This window comes from Passer domesticus, chromosome 11, assembly GCF_036417665.1.
Source record: "Passer domesticus isolate bPasDom1 chromosome 11, bPasDom1.hap1, whole genome shotgun sequence".
NCBI classification, from domain to species: domain Eukaryota; kingdom Metazoa; phylum Chordata; class Aves; order Passeriformes; family Passeridae; genus Passer; species Passer domesticus.
In genome coordinates this window covers 22,399,802-22,424,213 of record NC_087484.1, presented here as the reverse complement: position 1 = coordinate 22,424,213, position 24,412 = coordinate 22,399,802, and the positions used below count along the sequence as shown (strand labels likewise).

The 24,412-nt window shown below is 40.6% G+C and overlaps 1 long non-coding RNA gene across 1 annotated transcript in view; it reads right to left on the bottom strand.

Annotated features, from left to right (window-relative positions):
- The window catches only part of LOC135278697 (uncharacterized), a 75,490-nt gene that overhangs the window by 5,468 nt on the left and 45,610 nt on the right, over nt 1-24,412 (bottom strand). Inside the window, exon 5 of the long non-coding RNA XR_010346142.1 lies at nt 5,850-6,017. This is a non-coding gene — a long non-coding RNA (uncharacterized LOC135278697). The remainder of the gene's footprint in view (nt 1-5,849; nt 6,018-24,412) is intronic.

Sequence of the window (24,412 nt, the reverse complement as noted above, 5' to 3'; positions counted from 1 at the left end):
ACCCAGAACGTGAAAAGATGACAAAAAACCCCAGGGACAGGGAGGTATTCACTGGTAGATGCTGCTCAGGGTCTTTGCCTCAGTGTCTTGGGAAGAGGGAGGATGGGCAGCACAAGGAACAGGTAACATTTCTGGAAGGGAGAGAGGAGAGTGAGGATGGCCAGGGACTCCAGTGTGTGTCTCTCAGGCTGTGACGTGCAGTATTCACTGAACCTCTGATAATAACTGGGGCAATGAAGAAAACTAAACAAAGACAGTACAAAAGCCACAGTTTATAAGCAAAAAAGGGCATGTGGCAGGTCAGATAACCCCAAAAAAATCACAGCACCCATGGTAAGAACTGGAATTGCCTATTCTGTCTTTCAAATTTAGCTCAGCACCAGCCAGAAGCAGTAAAGTGCTCTATATTTAATGCCAGTGACTCATTATAAATGGGGATAGTTTGGGTTGTATATGCTGTTCCCAGTCAGGAAGAACTGCCTTGAACACTGCCCCTACACAAAGACATCTCTGCAGGAACTCTCCTTAGTTAAAGAAAAATTATATAAGATCTGCTCCATAACCTCAATCATTTCTGTGAGGCCTTGGTCTTTGTATAAGGGGTGGAGTGGTGAAGCAGCCCTGGGCTGTGCTGGGAACTCTGGAGTGGATGAGGTGGGAGCAGCACAGAGTGCTCCAGGAACTCCTGCTGCCTGTGGGAGTGGGAACAGCCAGTCCCACCTGGAACATTCCTCACCTGAACTCTAACCTGAGTGGCAAAAAACTTATTGGAATTCTGCAAACTCCAGAAATTACCAACCTGGATTGTGGCCACGGTGGAATTTCCATTTTTGTGACTAAAGCCAACCATCTTGTGACCCCATAAACGGCCCTATAAACAATGGTCCTACATCAGGCACAACTCTCTGGGACTGCAGCTGGCTGCAGACAGCATCTCCCTCTGAGAAGATGCTCTCAGAGCTCACAAACCCTCAAGAAAACCCTGCAGTAATCAAAGGACTTTTGTTGAAAGCTGACAATGGAGCCCAGGCTGATAGCCCTACTCCTCCAGGCTCAACCCAGTGAGAAATGTCAACACTTTTGAAATACTTCACTGAAGTCTAGGGGAGTTTCCAACAGGTGCCTTTCTACATACATGTGTACATAGACATACAACTACCTTCAATAATGTACAGGTAAAAATCAGACCAAAACTTTTTGATTAATTGGTAAAAAAACCCTAAAAATACATACTACATATGTATTTTATTATACATATAATAGATATCTTTTTATATGTATATATATAGTAGACATAAATATATATACTATGTATAGTATATCTATAAAGTATAAATATATAGTATAAATATACAATTATATATATAATATAATATATATTATATATAATATATAAAAATGTATCGTATATATAAAGTATAAATATATACACATAGTGTATATATAGTTTTTATATATATATATAAAAAGTATAAATAATATATATATATTACGTGAACAACTCACCAGCTGCAAGTTGACTGCAGGCACACTATTTCTTTGTTTGTGTCCTCAAAGTCAAAATGCAAAAAACTTACATAAATAAGAACCTGAAAAGAACTCTAAAAGCTCCTTTGAGTGCCTGGACAGCTACCTGAGCATCCTCTTAGAGTGCCAGGATGTGAAAGTGTCCATATAAGTGCACTAATTCTGCCCAATTCTTAGAACTTAGCAGCCAAAGGGTACTAGGTAGATCATGAGCATGGATAATTATATTGTTGAGTAGGATAAGTGCAGTAGAAAAGAAAAAACAACCAGGAATATAAGGTGCATATGCTAGGAAGACTGCAGTGGAAAGCATCCACTTGACTTTAAGAGACTTTGGTATTTGTGGAGGATGTTCAAGCAGCTCTGCTGCCTGGCACTGTGGGTTTGCAGCTGGGACAGCAGGTTCCTTCCTGCTGAGCTTCAGCTTCATGGCATCTGTTGGTGCAGGGCTGGGCACTGCATCTGTGGAGATGCATGTGGAGAGGGCTGTAAGGATGTTGGTTGCACTGCAAGAAAATGTCCTTGAAAAAGAAAAATAAATATCCATTATTTGAGTGAAAATCTGGGATTTAATTCCCCGGTTTCTTATAAATCAGCATCACTGACTCATATTTTACCCTAAAAATCTTGCTCTTGCTCTTCACAAATTTTAGATATTTGCATTTTGAAAAGGGCCATTTGCCAAGACAATAATATTTAAGTAATTAAATCTGAAGTTGCAGGCCTCTTTTGGTTTATAAAACACTTATAGGTATGAAATGAGTGAAACAAAAACACAATGAGGAGTCAAGCAAGTCAGTCCCAACTACTAATGGCTGTGCTATTAATAATTTAATTAATGGCTGTTTAGTCCTTGGTATAACTGGAATCACCTTTATCTGCCAGTGTGCCATGGTGCAGCAATCCCCAAATGTGACCACCTAGCCCAGAGTCACAGATTGCTGCAGCTCAGCCACACCAAGGAGAGCATGGATGGAGCCTTTGTTCCTGATCCAAACAGAGCCAGTCCAGTGCCCACAACCCACTATCAGCTTGGAGATTATTTTTAATCACTGTTTCTAAGCCTGATTCCTCATGAATACATTCACAGGCACCATTTAAAAGTCACATCTTTGTTCCAAAGAAATGTAACACAACAGCAGGAAGACATTATGCAGTAACACACCAGGGCAAGCTATATGCAAAGGAAACATGCCAAAATGAGTTTTTCCTCCTTTTCTGCAAGGCAGCAATTTTTTTCCTTAAGCTCTCTCACTTGAGGGCTGAGTATACAGTAAAGAGACAAAAATGCATTTCATTTTCCTCTCTTTCAGGCTGTCATCAGCTTCACTGCCATGACACCAAACCTCCTTTCAGGTTGCTGTGTGAGGACACAAGTGTGTCCCACCCTTCAGGCTGACCTGGCACAGCATTCCAGCAGCATTTCCATGGCTCCAAGCCCTGGTGCTCTGAGTGAGGAATGGAGGGCTGACTGCAGCACTGCAGAAAGCACTTTCCCTCTTCTTTCCCAGGGCTGTACCCATCAGAATCCACAAGTTTTGTGTTTCTTCCACATGAGGCTTTCCTCTCCAATTTCTCATTCACATCAAAAGCATGCCCTTAGTCGGAATATCTCAAATCAGGTAAGGTAAAAATACAACACAGATGCAAGTTGTCTGTATCTTCCCAGGGCCACACAACTTGTAAAAAGTGTTTATAGCTCCAGATGCCTATATTATTGAATTTAAAATAAAAGCAGCATGATTTGTAACTTCACTGGACAGCTGACTTGATGTGATTTATCCTCACATAAAAACTCTGCTTTTCAAAAAGAAAATTCTCACTTTAGTCTTAAAGGGGGGAAAAAACTCAAAGAAGCAGTCAGATAAAAATCTGTTTTGAGGCCCTGCAACATAAATTAAGATATCACAGCAGGGCTTTCACTGTAGTAATTTAACTTGTCAGTTCACATCATTGACTAACTTGAAGAATTCATGGGGCTTAACTGATCAATATAATAAACAGTTTGGATGGCTCTGCAGGAATAGCCCAGTCTTAATTTGAGGTCAGTTCTTACTCCTTTTAAGTCTCATTAGCAGAAGCCAACATAAATCCAGAGATGTGAGGACAAAAGCAGAAAGCTTTGCATCAACAGCAAGGCCAGCCCAATGTCCAGTTGAATTTGATGTATCCCAACTACAATCTCTTCCAGGTCTCTGGCATGGAACAAAAAGCCTGTGTGATCACTGGCAGCAAGGGGGACAGTCCTGGCTACTAGGAACCATATCTTTCCTCTGGTTTCAAGTTGCAAATCCACCATGGCTGAACCAGGCCAGATTTGTAGCTAGCACAGAAAGGCTTCATTCCAATAAACTCTGCAGAGAAAGCCAATCCCCAGCTGATACCTTGGGGTTTTTCTGTTCTGTTTTTGTGTGCAGCTTTTAGCTTTATATTAAGTGTCACCAGGATCTTTGCACAGGGTGGTGGAGACAAAACAATCCTGTTCCAGCTGGAGACTCAAGGACAATCTCCTCAAACTTTAGGCCCAAAGCATGAACGTGAAAGGAGGAGGGTGGGCAAGCAAGCAAGGAGGATGAAACTTCATCATTTGAAGCTGTTAATTGGACAATTAACTCCTGTATGCAAGTGGACTAAAACCTATAAAAATGTGAGATCTCATGGCCAAGCCCTCCTTTGCTTGGAGCCCCCCGGGCAGAGCCAGGACTGTGGCTCTGCTGCTGCCAGGGTGTGGCCTCTGAAGGCACTTCCATAAATCTGCACTTTATTGCTCTGCACTCCATCCAGCCTCTGCTCCAGCTCCTTAAAGCATCACGGCAGCCAGGTTCTTTGAGCAGCACACTTAAGCAACCATTGCCTTTCACCCCTCATTTTCTGAAGCAATTCCCTGCAGGCCTGTCCCAGCCTTTGCACAGCCTGCCGTGGGGTCCAGGCCAATTCTGCATGAGCTGAGCAGCACCAGGAGCAGCACAGCAGCTCCAGGGAGCCACCCAGCCCTGTCTCAAGCCCAGCCAGGCAGGCAGACCCTGGGGCACAGAGCTGTGTGAGCTGGGACCCACTGCCCCACCATCAGCTTAAAAGCTGCCTCCAGAACAGGCAGAACAGCCCCTATGGGGAAATCTCTCTGAATACTTATTATTATTACGGAATTATTATTGAATTATTATTTAATAATAATAATAATAATAATAATAATAATAATAATAATAATAATAACAATTATTATTATTATTATTATTATTATTATTATTATTATTATTATTACCACCATCATTATCATCATTGTCATTATTATTATTTCTTCTTTTAATTGAAGGGATGGGACCACAGTCAGGTTAATAAAACAATTTATTGCTCAAATAAGCATCAGTCTCAGAGGCCATGAGGCTTAAGAGAGCAAGGAGTCAACCATATCTCAAAGTGGCCACAAGTTCTTCCTTACAAGGCAATATATAATTTTGAATATATAATTTCTAATGTATATTATATATATATATACTGCACATAATATATAGCTCATATATTATATATTTAGATAGATATATATATATAATATATAGTAAGAATAGATATATATCTAATATATAATTTCTTTCTAAACCAATGGACAGTTGCCACAAAGTTTATTTTGCTTCTCTAACCTATCACCTTTACTCACTTCTACTGCACTGTGGACACTTTTATCCAATGGGCTCCTATCACACATACACACAAATGCTTCTATTATAACATTTAAACTCTCAGCTTACTCTGTACAATTACACCCCTACATTATAAACCCTTCACCATCTCATCAGTTCAGTTTCTCACTTACTTAAGGCATATTCTTACTTACAAATATAGAAACATAAGTTTATGTTTTTTCTGCTTAATATCTGTGTATTTTATTGTTACATCAATCCAAGAATCTTCCAAGGCTGCAGATCAAACCCTTCAGTGTCTGTGGAAGTTTCTACCTTTCCATTTCCCACAAATACTGATCTGTTTGCTCAGTGTGCCAAAGAATGAAGAGTGCTGCTTTAGTCCCTCCTAACAACCACATTTAATCACTCCCAAAGGAAAGGAACTTTCCAGGCCAACACGTCTGACTGAGCAGAGTAGCAGTATGTGAACTCCACTACAATGAGTGAGAAAACTGTGGCTGTCAGGTGATTAGTGAATGTTCTTTTTCCTCAGCCTAAGATTTCAGAAGCCCCTTCATCTGGAAAAACTCTTAGAGCTAGAACTCATGGCCTGTTACTGTTACCCACACTATGCCATCACTCCTAAATGAAGCCCAAGGAAACCAATTAATTAACTTGTGCTGAATCATAGGGAAAATCTACCTTGAAGGCAGGTGAAGCAGCATCCCATGCACCCAGGAGTGAAGTTCAGGTAAGGTCATCAGTTTCTGGAGAGATGCTTCTGCAGCAGAGTGAAAATGGAAGAAACATGCAAATGAAATCACTTCTGTTTGAAGAGCCAGTCGAAGGCCAAGTCTGTAGGCTGTGAATCTGTAAAGGAAGAATTGAACTCCTTAAATTCAAGGACTAAACCCATTTTTATCTCAAGAGGGATGCAGAGAAAAGCAATAGAGCATGGTAGTGACAATGACGTGTTAGAAAACCAAATGCATTCAACAATCCTTCCATTTTCCCTATTTACTTGTTCTGTCGTTCTGTGTGGAACAAAACATCTGCTTCACAGCTGAGACCCTCAGCTCCTCAGAAAAAATACCCTGAGCCTGATTAAAACCCAGTTGAAAAGGATGGAAAGATGACTTCCATGCACTGTTATTCAGGTGCATAGAAAATATTAATGGATGACTATAAAAGTGGTAGAGTTTGAAAGGAAGACAGACTCCTTAAAAATATATCAGGACATCAGCTGCAGCAAAATCCCCAGAACTGTGTAACTATTGTTGCATCCAAGCTCTGTACTCCCCAGTGCCCCAGACTGAATTTACATTTTAACAGGAAGGCCACAGAAACATTGAAAAAAATAACTTTTCTCTCATTATTCCATATGGAACAGAAGCACATTCAAGACATGCTTCAAGGTGCCTGCTTCCAATTTCAAATATGAAAGAGTGTTTACCCTGTTTCATGTGCTGCAGACCAACTGTCAAGGCACAGGAAGATTGTTGAAATATCAATTTGCCCAGGTAAGTCAAACATCACTTGTTTTCCCAAGTGAGGCTGGTGAAATCATTGTGATATTTGGAGTGGCCAGTGCTATAAATGGGAGCAGTTTCAGTCCCTGACATTCCATGTGTGGCTTTTTCCCTCAACAGGGTTCGCAGCTCAGGGAGTGGAGCATTTTTAACCACACAAAGTGAAAAAGCAAAGCATACATCTTGCGAGTGATGCCAAAAGAATGTTCTGAGAAAGCCACATCTTCACAACGTTCAGATTGGTGCATTTTCACTCAGGTAAGAATCAGTGCTTGGTAACTAACTTTGGACCATCGCTGCATTCATATTCATTAAAATGCCAAATCCTTCTCTAAACTCTTTCCTTTATTTACACAATGTCCATGTCTAATGATCTATTTCCTCCATGTTTTTCACCATGAAGGCCATCCCAGCCACTGCTTTTCCACAGTGCACTCTCAGCCTCTGCTGACACCTGCACACAAACTCCTTTTTTTGATACAAAAAAATGTAGAAAAAGCATTTCCCCCTGCCAAGTGTTAAGACACTTGCTCCAAATTTGAGCAAGGTGTAGTAAACCCTGTGCCCCAGCTCTGCTCCTATCAATTCACACAACACAGGTGTTACATGAAATGGAGCATCACTTAATCTGTCAGCAGTGCTTGCAATGAGAAAAGCACACGGGGACCTCACCATAAATTTCTCATGTTTCAATGGAGGAAAAGGCATAGGGTAATGTCATATACATCAACTTTTCAAGTGAAGTAATTCTGTGATATACAGACTGCTAATCTCCTATGTAAATATAAGCCAGTATAATGTGTCTAACATCTTTCATTTGAAAGATCAAATGAAAGCACATTTTTTAAGGTGTTTGGCTCCCCAGGAATAAGGCTTCTCCCAGTAAATTGTGCTTCCCTCTGAAATCTATTTTCCCAGAGCTGAACACTGCACTCAGAAAAAAAAAAAAACAACTAAGTGAAATATCTAGGAGGAAGTTTTAACTTCTCACCATAAAAGCCCCTAGATACAGAATTTAACACACAATCATGACTCCTCAGGTATAGGCATCTTTACAGAAACAAGAACAGCTTTCACATGGGCAATTCCCAATGGCTGACTTGGTTCAGAATCCTTTGTGGAAAGCCCCATCAGCAGATACTTGCTCTGATGGCTTTGTAACAGAGGGGAGGGGGGAAGTTTGCTTTTTCACCAGAAATAAATCCATTTCCACAACTTCCACTCTGGTTTTGATTGCATCAATACTGAAGGATGACTCAAAGGAGCCATGTGCTAGCTGAGTGTCTCTGGTGAGTAGCCCCAAAACAACAGGACAGCTCTGATGTGAAGTCTCCTAACAGCTTAAAAGCTGTCTTTAAAAGTTTAAAAGTCTAAAAGCTGTGTGATTTTATGTAATCAAACCCCCAGCAGGGCAATTTTCCTCTGAACCACTTGAACCCCAGACACTGCTTCTCCTTCTTGTGCTATCCATCAAGTTCTTCTTTTCCTGTGGCTGGCACCAGCACATTCCTAAACCACCAGCATGTGTGGAAGGACACATTCCTGCAGGAGTTCATATTTATTCTGTCACCACATAATGGTGCTGAGATAGAGTTTTAGCTTTGGTTTTATTCACCATCAATACTGTTTACATGAATTCCTTTTCCAGGAGCAATATATCTTTTGCAAGTTCCTCTTCAGCACATTATCCTGAAAGTCATAAAACAGAAGGAGACAAATCAATAGCATCTAATCTGAGTATGGCTCAGTTCTGTACTTTTGGTTAAAGGAAAATTAACTAATTAGCAGGCATCTAGTTTCAGATACAGTATCAAACATTGCCAAATGGACTTTATCTTTCAATACAGTAGTCCAGATCCAATAAAACACTTAAAAATATGATAATTAAAAAATTTAAATCCATTCATTAATTTCTATGGTATGATTTGAAAATAAAGTATTTCTCAGATAATTGCCAAATTTCCATATTTATAAGAAGATGGCACATATGGGGATAATAGCAAAAATGGAAGTACCACTTTTCTATTAATATGGAAATTCAGAAATTATTGGAGTTATCTGTTATAAATCAACTTTCTCATTCTTTTGCTGATGGAAATGCCATTTATCCACTACAATAAATTCCAAAACTACTAATGCAACTCCCCTTTCACTCTGATAAATCAGTGTAATGGTTGTCATGCTTATCCTCAAATTTGGCAGGAGTTCTGCTTTTAGATTAAAATGGGTCAAGCCAACCCTAGTGGTGCAATACCACTACAGGTTTTGAAGTTAGAGGGAGGAGGGATTTGCTCACACAATTTTGTTATTTTCTGAGTTCATCTGCCCCAAACAAATACTGCAGAGCCACAAGGCACTTGCATTATTCACCTTAACTGACCAAAGCAGGCTGTGTGATTCCAAGGCAATATTTCATGGAATCACAAATGATTTTGTGGAAACTGGCAAGAACAAGAGATTTTTCAAGGATTTGGTTTTTTATACCAAGAATTGCATGTTTCTTGATGTGAAGGCAGCCCATCATCTTCCACAGAGGAGTGCAGCAGTGGATGCCTTCTTGTGGAGCAGATCTGTCTTGATCTAGGAACCACTCAGATGCTGAAATTGCAATATTTTTTCAAGTGTTGGTCCCCTAAAGACATTGTTCCTCTTTCCCAAAAGTGGTTTCACAGTTCTGTAACACCTCTAAATGTGGCAGTTGATGTGAGACAATAGCTTAGACCAGGGCCTGACATGGGGCTACCATTGTATTTGTGGGGACCCTTGTGGCAGGGTGCCATGATGAATCAGACTCCATGTTCTCAGAAGGATAATTTATTATTTTAAAGAATACTATACTATACCATAATAAAGAATACAGAAAGGATACTCACTGAATGCTAAAAAGATAATAATGAAAACTGGTGACTCTCTCCAGAGTCCTGACACAGCCTGGCCCTGATTGGCCAAAGAGTGAAAACAACTCACAGCAGAATCCAATGGAACAATCACCTGTGGGTAAACAATCTCCAAACACATTCCACATGAGCACAACACAGGAGAAGCAAATGATAAAAGAATTGTTTTCCTTTTTCTCTGAGGCTTCTCAGCTTCCCAGGAGAAAAAATCCTGGGTGAAGGGATTTTTCAGGAAATGTGAATGTGAGAGGGCTACTGCTCCCTCTTAATGTAAAAATTCTACAGATCACAAAGGGCAATCATTGACACTTAGCATGGTTCCCCCAGCTTCTCCATGCACAGAACTGCTGCTATCTCAAAATGAACATCCAAACCTCTGTTAATTATTTGCTGCTTTAAATTAAGGTGGGGATTCAGCCCATTGATGCTTTGCCTTCACAAGGTGAACCCAGGAGCTTGCAGGTTTCCCAGTGGGGTTTCACATACATTGTACAAAGCATCTCCCAAGATGATGCTACTGCAATCAAACCTTGAAAAAGGATCCTGCCAGGCCTTTTAGGGCAGCACCTGCTTGCTGCACAGCCTGTAGGGTGGTTGGCTGGACCAGCATTGCACTGTTGGAAGCAGCAGCAGCCAAATGTGAGCAGCAATGCCCTTCCCTGTTTTTCCACAGCACTAATTCACACATAAAAGAGAAAATGCTGAAGCTGCATCCATTGACATCAGCTTCACAAAACTGTCTCTACAGGGGACCTTTTCAACCTGAAGAACTCAAACAACAGGTTGCATTACTGCTTAACAGTAGAGTCTTTGTAAGTGTGAATGAGGAAAGATGATTCTCACCTGCTATGAGGATGAATTTATTATTCACAGAGAGACATCTAGAAGAAAATTTTACTTTTATCCTGTTTGTTATTAAGTTCTAAGTGCATCCCAAGATCTTCACAGGGTCCTCAGTTCAGAAAAAAAAGCTCTTCCATCAATATTTCTATCTCCTGCCAGACTCTACAATTTATTCTGCATAGCTCACACAGCACATAGCTGGGACAGGGGACCAGGGCTTAGCACAGCATTGGACAGAGAACTTTGTCCCAGTTAAACCAGTTCCACAAGCAAGGCTGCAAACACTACCAAAGCCCAAGCAGCCTGTCCCCACTCCACACCCAGGGTCAATAAGCCCATGAGTATCCTTTAGTTATTTCACCCTGCACAAATACAGGTGAACAGTCTGGAATTATGTCAGGTTTCCTGGGTTAAATTCTGTTGTGCCGTGTTGCTCTTATTTGCTTGGAGTTTGACCAACAGTCACTTCTGTAATATTAATTTTTTTTCAGCTTTATGTCCATGTCATTCTCTGAACCTGCTATTTGAAGTAGTGAGAATCCTCAAGACATCTTGAAGCTTCAAAATTAGTGGGAAGTCACTCTTCCCCTGTTACACTTCCTTGTCACTGCAGGTTTTAACAGGGTGGCTTCGAGCTAAACAGTGACCTTCCCCCAAAATCACTCCAAATGCTTTTAAAGCCCTGTTCACATTTGGAGGATGGGAGATTCAGAAATATCACTCATGCACAGGTTGATGAGGAGCCACGAGTCCTGCTGCTGCCTCCTGCCCTCTGTGCTGCTGTGTTTTGGGAGAATCCACAGAGAACCTCTGCCACGATCACCGTGGTTTCCCCTCCTACCACAGCTCTCTACACCCAAAGCTTATTCCAGAGTTTAAAGGTCAAACAGAAAAAATTTCAGGATGATGACATGAATAATTTGTTTCAGTAATTTAGCAGCATGGGTTTGTTGTGATTATTGCTACAAACTCCTTTCATATTTACAACTGTGATCCTTTTAACGTCTGAATAATTTATATGTGGTGATCAGTGATGCGTGTGGCAGAGAAACAGGAAAATTAGCTCCTCTAGTGCTCCCTGCCTCTAAGAGGACATATTTCCCCATCCAATTGCATTGCTTCTCTGTTGTTTACATTTTGAATACAGAGAAGCACCATGCCAAGAGACTCTGAATGGGAGCCACAAGATGATCTGCACTTAACATGTAACCATACAGACACACCCATTAGAAATGCCAATAAATTTCACCTTCCCCACAAGAATCCAGTGAGGATCAAGAAGGTGGGAATAATTGTATTTTTCACCAACTCACACTGTGCTGCAATTTAAAATCAAAGCCAAACAACTCCAAAGTAGACACTTCTCTCTCCAGCACATTATAGAATAAACTGAAAAAAGAGAAGGAGCTTAGGAAGAAAAAAGTTACATGTTATGACACTTGCTTTAACTGTCTGCAGCCTTTATGGGCAACAGGGATCCTGAAGGACATTGAGAGAAATCCTGTAACTTCAAAGACTCAGAATAAGAGGTGTTCCATAAATACTGAAGTCAAACTAAAAGACAGATGGGATATCAGTAGCACTAAAGCTGAAAAAATATGGAAAATGTGGGAAGGAAGTTTTTATAAAGTGGCTTTAAAGCCTGGGGTAAGCACCAAAGCTGTATCTTCCATTAGCTATCCCATGGGCAGAGATCCTCCTCCAAACCCTCCTAGGCAGAATAAGTCTGCCCAATACCTCAACAAGACAAATCAGCAAGACAAACACAGATAAGACAACACAACTAGCTGATTTTGATTTAACATGAGACATGCCTGACAGGAAAGCTGTCCAGGAAAGTTGATCTACCAAAAGAGGGGCTGGTGGAACCAAGGTGCAGCCACGACAAGTGAGGCTGGATGGGAACTTCCCTTAAGAAATGGCAATATCTGGAACAAGATATTTGGTAGTGGCATGCTTAAGGGGCTCATCAAACACATCTGTTCCAGCCTGGAGCTGCAGTTCCACCAAACAACTCAAACACTGTGTATGCACCGCATTACAGCTCAGCTCCAGCAGATCCCTGGCCTTCAGGAAACTCCTGCACACACAGTGCCTCAGACAAAGCAGAAGTTCCCAAGATCCATCAAGGTGTTTAAAAAAGAAGGGAAAAAAAGCCAATAAAAATCCCAGGTCTGCTTCCCTGTCTACCCACGATGAACACAAGCACAAAAGTTATGAATCCCACCACTTCAGCAAAAAGGCTGCACAATATTTCCCACTCCCCAGCAAGTGCCAGCTGTGAGCCAGGGCTGATCCCTCATTCCAGAAAAGGCAAAGGCAGAGACAACAGCTGCACTGCCTGGGACCAGGCTTCACTCAAAGCCAAGGTGAGGCACAAAACTGCCTTTTACTCGACCCTCCCAGCTATTCCTGGAGTATCTTCCTTCCCACCAGGCTTATGTCAAAGCCCAGCTGTAGATTCTAGAAGTCACTTGCCTAGTGAACACTGGCTTGCTCTGAAACAGCAATGCATAATTTGATTTTAAATTGCAGCAAAGCATTTCTGAGGTGCTCTTGGAAATTTCTTCTACAGAGATAATCAAGGAAGCATTAAGGTATGAGCCTGCTGCATCTGCAAAGCAGGAGAGATTTAGCACATGGAAAAATGAAAATCAGATTAAGATACTTATGCTTAACAGATGAAAATCAGGAAAAAATATGCTGATTGTACACATTCTCCAATATAACAAATAGAAGACCAAAATACAAAATGTGTGGCCCAACAGCTGCATTACTTTGAGCTGCCAGAGCCAAAACTTATAGAATATTCCTTCTGCTGATTGAAATCTGCAAGACACTTCAACATCTGTTAGAACAAGATGTTTGTTTACCACATTCCCCTACGAAATGGAATGATGTTTCTTACCTAATGTACTGAAGAATTTTTAGATGAAAGAGGGATGTTTATGAGATCCATGCAGGGTGTAATTGAAAGAATATTTCCGGATAAAAATACCATATGTTTTGTGTTTCCATCCAACCTATAAATATCTCTCTAACACTTTGGGCCCATAAATACCATGATTGGGAAGAGTTTTATGCATTTGCTTAAGGCTTTTATTACTTTCAATTATCAGTTTGCTAACTGCATCTCATTTCCCTCCTGCTAGATCACAGTATTCCCAAGGATAAATTCAGAGATGTCAATAACATCACTGGGATGGGCACAGAACTGAACAGTTGGAACAGCCAGGCTTCCACAGGGCACAGACAGCAATTCCTCCCCCACCTCTGGTGCCATGTGCTCTCTACAGCATGTGACCTGCAAGATTTATTTGCTGCCTTGGTTGCAGGGTATGATGGGGAAAACCTTAAAAATGCAAAGCTCCAGCAAGTCCCAGCTGCAGAGCTGTGTAATGTAATTCTTCCTGCACAGCACATTAGCAGGAACAGTGGAATGTGAGCATGCAGAAAGAAATCTAAGCTCAGAGAGAGACAGAAACTACAATACCTTACTCCTGACCACATAAGAAATTCTTACTTTCTTTATGAAAAAATAATAAATTAAATAAACATCAGTGCTTTCTAAATCCTACCACTGAAAGAATCCTTTCAGGGAAAACTGCCAGTATTTTAGGGAAAGATGCCATTTTCCCTAATTTTTTTCACTGTATTTTGGTAGTACAAGAGCACTGTTTGCCCTTGTTTCAAGAAAAACTATTTTACTATCAGTCTTGCTAAAATCTGATTTCTGCACTACTTTTCCACTCCCTCAGAAATATATTCTCCTAAGTAAAATTAACCTTTGCTTATTTCATTTTCAGCTTAACTTACACTACAGTTTTATTCCTCTGGTATTTCATATTAAAAAAATTAGAGAACGTCTCTGCACAGTTAATACAAGCCTTGCAATTTCATGTGCACTTTTCTGTGGTGCCAATAACATTATTCAGATGCATGAAAATTAAAAGAGAGTTTAGAAGTTGAAGAATTCAGCAATATGCATCCACCAGCACAGAAGCTGTTGAAGTCACCTGGAAGAACACTCAGTTTTTCCACTGAAATCTTTCAGTCTCACTGCAATGCCAGATTACAGTGTTTGGAGTATTTGAAGTTCCATGGGTCTCTCCATTTTGCACACAGGTCACCATGTGCCCTTTTCACCTTCACCAGGAGAGTAATAAAAGAGTTCTGTGGCACTCCACCAGCTGAGAGCTTTGAGGGACAATCCCCCTACACCAGTCAGGAACACAATATTTTGTACCCAGCCAGTTCCATGATCAGACTTTTACAACTTTCTTTAAGCTAGAAAGAAGGAAAAAAAGGTAGAAAGAATGTTATCTCTGGAATTGGAGCCCAAAATCAAATTCTTCAGCCAGATTCAATGTCAAATAAGGAATTTAAATAGGATTTATAGTTTAATAACAAAGTTTTCTGTGTCTCACAGTACCAGTTTAAGTCATCAGAAACTCAACACTGAATACACAAGTTCATTTCCCAGAAAGTGCAAAACTAAGTGCAATTCTTTTCTTTTTTTAGTTTTTCCAGTACTGCATTCATTTCAGGTTAATAGCATAGGACTGCAAGAGAGATAAAACAATTTATACGTGTATGTTTTCCTGATATAACAGTTTTTCCACAACTACTTGTTAAAGACAAAGGCTTTTTGTTTAGGCAAAACAGCAGCTTGTAAGTAGCTCCTAATTTCCTGCTGACCATGAGGACAGTATTTCCACCTCACCATTTTAATTATTTATCAAGTGTTTAGGCCCCACTGGAGCAGAGCTCCCATGAGTTTGGCAGGGTGATGATGCCACTCACAAGCAGTAACCTGTATCCTGGCCTGGGTGCTCATCTCTCTGGAGTCCACAGGAACTATCAGATCAGACAAATGTCAGCAGACTGCTTTGAAAAGCACACTGCAAGGGAGAAACAATATCTGCTTCAGGGCAGAATTATTCTCACTGGTTTACAAGCGATTTACAATTACTGCAGGGAAAGCCCTTTGGTATGGTGATTTTCCATGATAGTCAAAACTTCCTAGGAAAAAAAAAAAAACAAAACAGAAAAACAAACAAACAAAAAAGGCAAAAAAACCCACAAAAAACCAAACCAAACCCCAAAAAAAAAACATCCAAAACCCACACCTGAATTAAAAAAAAAACAAACAAAAAAAAAAAAAAAACAAAACAAAAAAAAAAAACTGATTAAAGGGACCTAATGGTTGTACATTAGAATTCAGCCAAGAGCTCAGTGGGACACAGCAGCAGCTGAGTTCCTGTGTCTTCACAGCTTCTTGGGGATGAGGAGATCTACAACTTCTAGAAAACACTGCCATTGTCAGAGCAGTGTGAGGTAACCCCACAGCAGAGCAGAGCTACATCTTCCAGTGAGCCAAGAGCCTCTAAGCTCCAGGAGACCAAATCCCATGGTCTGTGTAAGCCAGCACTTGGAGCACGGAGCCAGGGCAGTCAGGAGTGCACATGGGCTGTGCTTTGTGGGGTCAGAGCAAACTGTGGTGCTGCAGGCCCAGGACTGACTCAATGTGAAAACTTCAGGAGACCAAATTCAGCACAGATGTCTGGACAACAGGCTCTGCACGGCCCTTGGGCTCAAATGTGCTGTTTCTCTTGGACTCTTTCCACAGCCTGAAGTCACTGCAGCAGCAGCAGAGCAATGGGCTTTTCCCATTTTCTGACTGCTCACTTCCTGTGCCCACTGCAGCAAAACCACCTGGAGATGACTGCTCTGACAGGAATGAATGAGACCCTCCCCAAATGAGGTGTTTCAGACATTTTCCCAGCAGTCTGGACACAACTGCAGAGTTATGAGCACCACAAGTGACAGCCCTGTAGCCTCACAAATGGATTTTGGGAACCACCAACACCAGCTAGACACGTTCTGCACATGTGTGCAGCAGCTGCCTGTTGCATTTGCAGGGATGCCCTGACAAAGGCAGGAGTGAAGAATCTGACTCCATGTTCTCAGAAGGCTAATTCATTACTTTATGATACTGTATTATATTAAAAAATACTAACTAAACTATACTAAAGAATACAGAAATGATACTTACAGAATGCTAAAAAGATAATAATGAAAACTCCTGACTCTCTCCAGAGTCCTGACACAGCCTGGCCCTGATTGGCCAAAGAGTGAAAACAACTCCCAGCAGAATCCAATGGAACAATCACCTGTGGGTAAACAATCTCCAACCACATTCCACATGAGCACAACACAGGAGAAGCAAATGAGATAAGAATTGTTTTCCTTTTTCTCTGAGGCTTCTCAGCTTCCCAGGAGAAAAAATCCTGGGTGAAGGGATTTTTCAGAGAATGTGAATGGCACAGCTCCCCTGGCTGAACACTATTCCACTCAACACTTCCCCACACAAGCTTGCATACAGGCTAAAACTAGCAGGATCTCTTCAATTTATAGACAATTATGATGAGAAAATGAGTCCTGGACACCTACAAGCAGGCAGAGCTCACACAAAGGGCAAAGTCTAAGGCAGCTCTGAGCTACTGATCTGATTTCCTGTATTTTGGTTTCCCAGACATAACATTAAAGAACAGTTTTATACTGTGTCATATAAAGCCAAACTCAAGGGATTAGTCTTTTGAAGTGGGCTGTTTCAATGCAGTATTTCAGAACATTTTTTCTCAGTGTTAGACCTACTTTATGTTACTCATCTGTCCTATTTTCTTTGGGCATATTTTCCAAGTGTTTTTCTCCCCATCAGTTGTTGTAAGTTAGTGCTTTAGGACAGCCTGAGCTTTGGGACAGCACTGTTGGCTTACTCTGACTAGTTAGCACTAGTGTTCTACTCAGGAATCTAGGGCAGAACTCGATGGGCTGAAATAAATTGTAGAGTACTCAAATATTAACTCCCAAAAGTAGTTTGGAGGAGGAGGACTCATTGGGAAGGCTACAGATTGCCATGCAAAAGATCTGGGTATGTGGAACTCAGAACAAGGAGCCCCCATGTACAGGTATAATTCAGGAAAGAGTGTTTCAGTGGTGCTTGCCAGGAGAGTGGATAGAACACTTCCCATGCCTTGCTTTAATAAGAGGATTGATTTGCTGGGAGCTTTGGTATTGTGTGGTTACAGCCCACTGGAATAGTTACCCCTTCATCTTCACTGACTCCCTCACATCCCTCCTCAGAAATAACACTGGAGGGAAGCCAAGCAGGAAATAGCATTTCTGGATCTGCCAAAATAGCATTTGATTAGATTGGATATCGAGAAAAGCCACTAGTGTTGTTTCCCTTGCTTGAAGTCACACAGCTCACACACAAACACTTTATACCCTTGGACACAGGTGCAAAACTGCCAGCAACAGAAGAAAGGCTGCTCCCCAGACACATTCTTTGTGCTAAATCCAAAGTGCACACATTTTTCAGGACATTATTTCTGTTCATCACCTTGCCAAAACTGGCAATGACTCAGTGTTGCAATTGCCTTGGTGTGGTGTGCCCCAGGGCCCATTGTGCCAGGTTAATAATCTGGAAGAAGCTTGTTCAGGTAAAAACACCACGATAAAGATCCAACCCTAATGGTTATTTTCTGAAATTAGACTGCAGGTGAAAGAGGCTTGGAAAATTCTGAGGCCTGAGGTAGAAAAGTGGGGTTGAGGATTGTTTTTTGAATCAATGTTGGACAGCAATTTTGGCTTCAATGAGTGTAGCTACAAAAGGTTCCCCTTTGTTAACAGTTGTTATGGAAGTTAAAAAAGCACTACAGCTTCCAAGTACACCACTGAGTCCCTTGCAAGAGTTTTACAGAACTAATTTACTGTGGTAAAGAGCTTGATGAAATGACTATTAATAGGCAAAAAAACTGAGCTTAAAACATATTAAATTTAGAATTTCTACTTCTCTGCTGCTGTCTGTCTGTGGATCAAGATGCTTCATGACAGCAGAGAGGATTTTTTAGTAGAATTTATTTGCCTTCCAACTACTATCCTGGAATGACAGTCAGTTGCACTCTATATCATACTAATTACTCTATCATACTAATTATCATACTAATTACACTGAGAGCACAATGGCCAACAGGTGAGCAGGATGGTAAAAGCAGTAGAAGTTCTACAACTGTTTGAAAAAACCTGCTTTCCATAATTAGAGTGCAGTAAAGAAAAAAGGAAGCTCATCTACTCCCATTTAAATCAGGGGCTCCTCATTCAGCCTTTTCTAGTGCAGTATAATATTAATTTTAATGGTCAATACCTCTTCCTGCCTCTAGTGAAGATTCTGTTCCACTACTGAATATAAATTTAGGATGGCATATAAGAGACAGTACCTGACTCAGCTTATGCTCTAAAAATTTGGATGAACTGACAAGTAAATCTTAATCTTAAATTTATAATTTTAATTTATTAATTTTAAATTTTCATTTCTAGTTTTATAAATTTATAATCTTAATTTTATAATCTTAAAACCCTTACTAATTTCAGTCTCCCTTGGAGATTGCAATTCAATGTCTGTTGAAATGATGGGATGAATTAAGAGAAAACTTGAAATATAAAAGTCAGAGAAGAGACAAATGGAAGTTCCAACCTGAAAATAAAATGCACCCACACAGAAGCACTGAGCAAGGAAATGAGTGAGGGTTTGATTGCCAGTCCTTAAAATAACTTGAAGTCCTTTATGAAAGGCAGTAACAAAACTGAGCATGACCATGACATGTTGTTCCCTTTCTAGGTCCAAGACAAGCCTTAGAAATTTCCTAACCAAACTCTAGGAAGGAAGATTAGTGTCAAGTACCTTCTAAATTACATTTTTTTATATGTTTCCAGTTGCATGAAAGTGCATTTTTCTAGAACTTTTTTTACAGGTTATTTGGGGTTTAAGGTGAAACCAAGAAATGGTTATAAATGCAACCAAGAAAAATATAAATATAAGCAAGAAATGGTTATAAATGTCAGCATTCTTCTTGCTCTGTAGATGGAAACACACCTCCATGTGCTTCAAACCAGCAGAAGGATGTCAGTAAATGTGGGGTTTGGGGCTTGTTCACATCTGTCACGTGGGTGTTCCAGGGAATGAAGCCCTGTATCAACACCACCGTGATTGATGCAGCAGAGCATGAAGAGCTGAGGATGTTTGCCTTGCTTTGCAACACACCAATGTATCTAAAAACATTATTTAACCTCCTAAGCTGCTGGCTTGGGTGCAAAGGAGAAGAGTTTCTCTTTTCTTGGATGACACTGCACCTCCCACATCGGTGATTCATTCCTCTTAGCCTTGGGAGAAGCAGCCTCCTCTCCTGGCTCATAAACACATTTGTGAAGTATCTGGCAACACTGGTGGTCTCTGCTCAGAATTTTCCCCTTATGCTGCTTCCTCCTCAGTTCAAACAGGCTCTGAAAAATTCCAGTAGACAACCATAAATATTGTTATTATTGTTGATAATTTCATTGGAGAAAAGAAAAATCAATCCTTGAAAGGTTTGGGAAGAGGTCACACATTTAAACTGCATCTGTTCAAGAGCTAAATGTGTTTCCTGTGATTCCCACATTAACTGCCAGCCCAGGAATCCACGGGTACAAACATCTCCCTAATGCCCATGAAAAAAACTCAGTCACAAGATTTTCACCACAAATTACAGGAAAGTAGGATTTTTAAGCACTATTTCTGGAAATTCAAATGCTAGACTGAAAGTGTTTCTTAATGGCATATTTATATGCTTGATGCTAAAATCAGAACTAACCCAAATGTCTACATTTTTAATGAAAAAACATGATTGACCCAGTTTTTAATTACACAATCTGTTTAAAACCTTCATGCTTTTCAAAGAACATTGTGTGCTCTAAACTTATTTTCTATATATTCACATTCAGTTTGGTTTGTTATTTTTTCTCTCCTTTTTTTGACATCTTTCTTTCCACTCTTTTCCCTCACCAGGAACTGGATTATGTGATAAACACTAATACCCAAACAGAATTTCAAGCTGAAATTCACTTCTAAAGGGTCATCAAAGATTTTGAAAAAACCTTTTCCTAACTAGTTTTATAAGTTAATTTAAAATTTTTCTTCCATATATATTTATATACATACACACACACACTCTGTCTGGTAAAGAACAACAAACATACTCTCATCCTGATGATCTGGATAATGGGAAGATTTCCATTTTGTATCTATCAGTTAATTTGCTCTGAAGGAAGTTTCTCATCTTAAAGATCTTTGCAGAGGTGACTTCAAGCTTCTGCTTTGTTTTGGATGACACTCTTACCTTTCTCTGCAAAAAGCAGCATAACACAAATGACAGGAATGCAAATGGCACAGGTTTTCCTTGAATCATATAAAGGGAGTGTCTGGAGAAGATGATAAAGGCACAGATTGCACTATCAGGAACTGATAGTGCAGCTTTCAGAGCCCTCATTTCTACCTTCTTCACAGGAAGCAATATTTTTTAAATTCTAAAGCCTCTTTTGACAGGTTCAGCTTTATCACAAGTTGGTTGGTAGTCACAGCATTTCCAGCCTATAAAAAACTGATCCAGATTACAGGGTCTGTAGAGAGTTGGCTGAAATTACCTCAAACTGATTTCATCAGGCAGGACACTAAAAGATCATGACTGAAAGAGGCAAAAACAGGAACAAGGACCAGCAGAAAACAACAAGATAGTTCTCCTAGGAAAGCAATTCCAACAAGAGTTTATAATTCCTGAGAGAGGGGTTGCAAAGTGTAGATGTCTTTCCAGGTCCTCCAGGATAAACAGCATGATTACAAAGAGCAGTCACTCTGTAATGATAGATTACATCTGACCTCAGTGACTGTCAACATTGAGTGAGGTTTGCTTCCAAGCCACTGAAATGACAGGTTCTGTGTGTCCCTAATCAAACACAGCTCCAGCTCTGATCTTTGTGAGGTGAGGATGTTCTGCTTGCTGTTCGACCTACATTTAGTCCCAGACAGAATCATGGAAGTACCACAAGCCTGCTGTTCTGAGAGAAAAAAATCATCCAAACAGGACAGATCCTGCCTCAAGTGGCATTTGCAGCCAACCTTACACACCTACAGCACATGGGCAGCAGCAAAGCCAAACACACAGTAGAAATATGCACCTTGAATGTTTCATTCATAGGGCTTTGGTGTTTCTCCCCTGGATACCAGTGTCAGGAGGTGATTTGGACCACATTGCTGAGCAGGAGGAGCAGCCCAGACTGACAGAGGTGCTGCTTGCAGTCTCATGGTGTTCCAGAGTGTGGAAGAGGTTTGACAGCAACTTCTGTGAGCCAGAGAGAAGTTTGATCAGAGGATCCATGTTTACCCCTGAAAGAATTCTCTACCAAGGTCATTGACATAGAAACCAAGAAAAAAAAAGAAGGATAAATAAGAGAAACCTGCAATGTCCATTCCAATGAGCACTTTGTTTGTCTCTGGTGACCAATAAGTAAAGTGTAAACTTATGAGCTTTGTAAGAATGTATAAAAAGCATGCATGCTAGAATAAAACAGTTTGAAGCCTTCTGAAAATGGAGTGTTGTTCTGTATTGTCTCTGCCTTAACTACAACACCAAAGCAGAGGAAAATAGGGCAAGCTGTTTGTAGTGCATGGAGGTAAAACACAGAGGAGCCACATTCAGTCATCACCATCAGTGCTGGCTAACTGGTGAGGTCTCAGCTGGCTGGAAGGGAGCAATTGTGATGCCCACCCACAAGAAGTGTGGGAATGACTGTCCCAGGAACTTCAGGCCTGCTCTCAGTGCTGGGGAACATCATGGAGCAGATAACCTTGGGTGCCATCCCATCCCTGCACCTGCAGGACAACAAGGGGATCAGGCCCACACAGAATGGATTCATGATGGGCAGGTTGGGCTTGAGCAATCTCATCTCCTTCTCTGACAGGAAGACTGTCACCATGATATTTTATGAAAATCCTTTGCTAGGATTTTTCTTCTATTCTAGCTGAGAAGCCTCAGAAAAGAACTGTAAACAATAACTATCTGATGGCTGTGGAATATGGTCTGGACATTGTTGAGCAACAGGTAAACAATTGATTGGCCCATGTCAGTTGTTTCTACTTAATAACCAAAGATCCAGCTGTGTCGGACTCTCTGAGAGTCACAAGATTTTGTTATCATTCCTTCCTTTTCCAGCCTTCGGATGGATCCTTTTTCTCTATCCTTTTTAGTTTAGTTTTAGTATAACATTTTAATATAATACAATATCATAATATAATAAATCAGCCTTCTGAAACATAGAGTCAAGATTCTCATCTTTTTCCTCATCCTGGACCCTTCAAACACAACCATAGAAGACCAGCTCAGTGGACAAGGGAAAGACTGTAGATATTTTCAGCATCCTCCTGGAAAAGCTGGTAGCCCTTGGCCTGGACAGCAGCACTTTTGGCTGGCTGAAACCTGGCTGGATGGCAGAGCCCAGAGGGGGTTGGTGACGTCCAGCTGGGGCAGTGACAAGGGAGGCTCCCCAGGGCTCACTGTGGGGGTCAGCTGAGTGTAAGATCTTTATCCATGATGCAGACAAGCTCCAGCCCTCAGTCAGTGTGCAGATGACTCCAGCCTGGCTCAGTGTCCATCTGCTGAGGGCAGGAATGCCCTGCAGAGGGATCTGCACAGCCTGGACCCATGAGCCAGGCCAGTGGCATGAAGTGCCAGGGCCTGCCCTTGGGTCACAAGGAGCCTCTGCAGAGCCACAGGCTGGGGGCAGAGTGGCTTTTCCAACCTAAACAACTCCATAATTGCCCTTCCTTCATCAGGAAATTTTCTCACTCCTGGGGAAACTACAGAGCCAAAGCTGTGTCATGGCATGGTCTGTTTTGACTTGCTAAATTTAAAATACAAATACATTCAAACTATTTGCTGCAGTCCTGAAGGATTTTCCTGTCCTGACAGTTGCTTGCTGTGATTCAAATGACCATTTTTCTTCTGTTGTTCTTGGGGTTGTGGGGTTTTTATGTCCTGTGCTTTACCGGAGCCACATCCCAAAGGAAAAAGTCTCTTTTTGGTTTCGCCACCTTTGCACAGGCAGTCTTTAAAGGTGTAGTGGAATGAAGTTTGCCTGGATAGATTGACATCCAGTAAAGGATTGGTTGAATTGGACATGCAACTTAGCAATGAATGAAAATCAAAACAGTCACAGCTGGATTTCAGTTCATGCCTCATTCAGCACTAGTCAAGCACAAACTACAGTAGGTTTTTTTGCAGGCTATAAAAAATTCAAAAGGTTTTTGTACTGTGACTTCATCATGCTAAATTTTTAATATTTATAGGCAAACTTAAGGTAAACAATCATAGAAGACACCTAAATTTTCTATGACTGTTCAAGAATAGGAGAAGTTCTTACCACCACACCAGTAGGTTTCTGAAAAATTAATCTGAGTGTTTGTGACTTAACTAACTTTGAATTGAATATATTTATCAATATTATTTTTGCAAGATGGCAATGTGCTTCATTTGAAAGATTAAAAGCTGAATTATTGGTGTTGGAAGATCTGAAATGTAATATATTGCATTTTAGGTTTCCACTTTTCATATTTCCATTTGCCTTTATACTTTAAATGAGCAAAGGGACTCCTCTGGCTTTCACTGTGATGAAATATAATGGTAAAATAAACAGTATCTCTTATTGTAAATATTTGATTTAAACTTTCTGACTTCCAAAATCCAGAAATACATACCATCACTGGCCTGGATATAATATACCTAATTTTTCTGGCTTCACAGTGGTAAAGTCATAGTATCTCCCAAGGACACAAGGCTTTCACCTGCACTGGAAATATCAGTGCTGCAATATTTTTCCATTCAGCAGATTGTAAATTTTCCAAGATTAACTACTGACACTCATAATAAATTTTGTTATCAGTGTATGACAAAGTAGACATTTAAATTAAATGCTAAATCACCTCAAGTTCTTCTGTAGAACAGAGGAAGCTGTTGAGATATTCAGGACTCTCCAGAGTTCACCCCTTTGCAGTTGTTGTCTCCTGGTACTAGAGAATGAATCCTGCCTTTTAGGCAGGTTTCTAGAATACAAAGAAGTTTTGCAC